The following is a 3,820-nucleotide window of genomic DNA, read 5'->3' on the forward strand; positions in this document are numbered from 1 at the left end:
CAGGGGCAGATGTGGATTCTGATCACAGTTTATTGGTAATGAACTGTAGACTAAAAGTGAAGAAACTGCAAAAAGGTAAGAATTTAGAGAGATACGATATGGATAAACTGAAAGAACATGAGGTTGTACAAGGTTTTAGGGAGAGCATTGGGACCGATAGACAGGAATGGGGGATAGAAATACAGTAGAAGAAGCGTTGAGAGATGAAATAGTTAAGGCAGCAGTCGATCAAGTAGGTAGAAAGAAGAAGGTTAGTAGAACTCCTTCGGTAACAAAAGCGATATTAAATTTAATTGATGAAATGAGAAAATATAAAAATTCGGTAAATGAAGCAGACAAAATGGAATACAAACGTCTCAAAAAGAAAATCGACAGGAAGTGCAAAATTGCTAAGCACGGATGGCTAGAGGACAAATGTAAGGATGTAGAGGCATATCTCACTAAGGGTAAGATAGATACAGCCTACAGCAAGATTAGAGAGACCTCTGGAGAAAAGAGAACCACATTTATGAATATGAAGAGCTCAGACGGAAACCCAGTTCTATGTAAAGAAGGGAAAGCAGGAAGGTGGAAGGAGTATATAGAGGGTCTATACAAGGGCGATGTACTCGAGTATAATATTATGGAAATGGAAGAGGCTGTAGATGAAGATGAAATGGGAGATACGATACTGCGTGAAGAGTTTGACAGAGCACTGAAAGATCTAAGTCGAAACAAGGCCCTGGGAGTAGACAACATTCCATTAGAACTGCTGACAGCCTTGGGAGAGCCAGCCCTACCATCTGGTGAACAAGATGTATGAGACAGGCAAAATACCCTCAGACTTCAAGATGAATACAATGATTCCTATCCCAAAGAAGACAGGTGTTAACAGATGTGAAAATTACCGAACTATTAGTTTAATAAGTCACGGCTGCAAAATACTAACGCAAAGTCTTTACAGACGAATGGAAAAACTGGCAGAAGCCGACCTCGGGGAAGATCAGTTTGTATTTCGTAGAAATTTTGGACCACATAACGCAGTGCTGACCGTGCGACTTATCTTAGAAGCTAGATTAAGGAAAGGCAAACCTACGTTTCTAGCATTTGTATACTTAGAGAAAGCTTTTGGCAATTTTTACTGAAATACCCACATTCAAATTCATGGGGTATTACATTAAGGGAGCGAAAGGCTATTTACAATTTGTACAGAAACCAGATGGCAGTTATAAGTGTCGAGGGGCATGAAAGGGAAGCAGTGGTTGGGAAGGGAGTGAGACGGGTTTGTTGCCTATCCTCAATGATATTCAATCTGCATATTGAACAAGCAATAAAGGAATTAAAATCCATGGAGAAGAATGGAAACTTTGACGTTCGCCGATGACATTGTAATCCTGTCAGGAGCAATTGAATGGAATGGACAGGGTCTTGAAAGGAGGATACAAGATGAATATCAACAAATGCAAACAAGGATAATGGAATGTAGCCGAATTAAGTCGGGTGATGCTGAGGGAATTAGATTAGGAAATGAGACTATTAAAGTAGTAGACGAGTTCTGCTATTTGGAGAGCAAAATAACTGATGATGGTCGAAGTTGAGAGGATATAAAATGTATACTGGTAATGGCAAGGAAAGCGTTTCTGAAGAAGAGAAATTTGTTAACATGGAGTATAGATTTAAGTGTCAGGAAGTCGTTTCTGAAAGTATTTCTATGGAGTGTAGCCATGTATGGAAGTGAAACATGGACGATAAATAGTTTGGACAAGAAGAGAGTAGAAGCTTTCGAAATGTGGTGCTACAGAGAAATGCTGAAGATTAGATGGGTAAATCAAGTAACTAATGAGGGGATGCTGAATAGAACTGGGGAGAAGAAAAATTTGTGGCACAACTTGACTAGAAGAAGCTATCGGTTGGTAGGACATGTCCTGAAGCATCAAGAGATTTAGTATTGGAGGGCAGCGTGGACGGTAAAAATCGTAGAGGGAGACCAAGAAGTGAATACACTAAACAGATTCATAGGATGTAGCTTGCAGTAGGTACTGGGAGATGAAGAAGCTTGCACAAGATAGAGTAGCATGGAGAGCTGCAACACACTAGTCTCTGGATTCAAGACCACAACAACAACAACTCAGATACAATTCCAAGAACTTCAGTCCCCTGTTCAACATACTTTACATATACAGAAAATATAGTAGCAATATGCGAGAATTTTAAATATGAAAATTGAAATGAACCGTAAACAAATACTGTTATACACACGGTCGTCTGACTTACCCTGTACGACGGGCCAAGTGCCTGGTATTGTCATGGCCGTCACCTTCCCCAGTACTAATCATGTTTTCCTCCAACTCTAGTGTCCGAACATTTCTGGTATGTCATTCATGATCTCCTGCTTCCTGAGACGATCCTGTCTCAGACAAACGGCAAAACAACATGTCGGCAAGCTCTTGACTCGAATACGGGACCATTGTGTACAACACTGTGTCATATGCAGGAATCAGCGAGAGAAGTCAATCGGACACATTGCTAATAATGCTTCCGTTTCACTTATCTTGCTGACTCCTGGATATCATACAGCGATGTACACAATGGTCCCATATTCGAATCGAGAGCTTGCCGACATGGTGTTTACTTACAGAAAAGCAAATGGCAAATATCAGTGGGCGGCAAGCAACAAGCATCTGTAAGGAGACCTATCCCCGCCGACAACATCCAAAGCCTTCGATCTCAGTAACAGTGTCATTACTACCAATGACTACTGCAGGAGAGATCGCTAGAGCATGACGTATGAGGAACAGTGACACCCTCTAGGAGTAAACCTTGAATACTGTAACTGTGGCTGCAACGTGCAACGCGTAGTAAACCAAGTCTCTGTAACAAAGTATGATTACCTAAATGGTCTCTAACACGGAAACCACGCGTTTCCGGATATAAGTTCATTATGTCCTTTCTGCTCAGTATCCCCTCATCGATCAATCGATGAATCCCAAGAGTTCTTACATGGTGGAAAAAGATCACCCTGTATTTTCAGACTGCAGCAAAACCATAAGAAGGCAATAGCAAGGCAAGAGAAACAGAATAACACATACGGAGACATCAAATTCGATACTTATTTCAATTTGCTGAAAAAGGTGATGCATTCTTGAAATGCGTAGTGATATCCATGAAAAACCGTAACTGGTGTGAAACGCCTGGTTAAATCCGCACGACTGAACAGGTAGTTGGAACTGTGGAAAGGGGCCAAAAATGAGCGGCTGTCAGTTACACTCAAAGACATATAACTTTATTTAGTTGCCCAAACATTACAGCGAAAATTTCCGAGCCCAACTATCGACTGAATATATCACACTATCTTCTGGCTTAAGGGCACAACCTCTTTAATTTTTGAAACAGCTGAAGGTGCATGATTTAAAACACAACAACAATAAATTTTCAAAAGGCTGAAAGCGCAAGGTTTTTCAAATGAGGTTGACTTGACAAGTAAGGAATTTTAATTTTAAAACGGCTGAAGGCCCATGATTTTTTTAAAAAAAAAAACTACAATAAACTTTTAAAGGCAGAAGGCCCAAAGCTTATTCCTTAAATAATTTTAGAAAAGGAGACTGAAGGCTCAAACAACCTAAAACATAACAATAAGGAATTTTAGATTTAAAACGGCTGAAGGCCCATGATTCAAAACACAACTACAATAAATTTTTACAAGCCAGAAAGCCGAAGATTTTACCCTGATATATATATATATATATATATATATATATATATATATATATATATATATATATATATATACTCCTGGAAATGGAAAAAAGAACACATTGACACCGGTGTATCAGACCCACCA

The sequence above is a fragment of the Schistocerca gregaria genome, chromosome 8, assembly GCF_023897955.1.
Source record: "Schistocerca gregaria isolate iqSchGreg1 chromosome 8, iqSchGreg1.2, whole genome shotgun sequence".
Taxonomy (NCBI): Eukaryota; Metazoa; Arthropoda; class Insecta; order Orthoptera; family Acrididae; genus Schistocerca; species Schistocerca gregaria.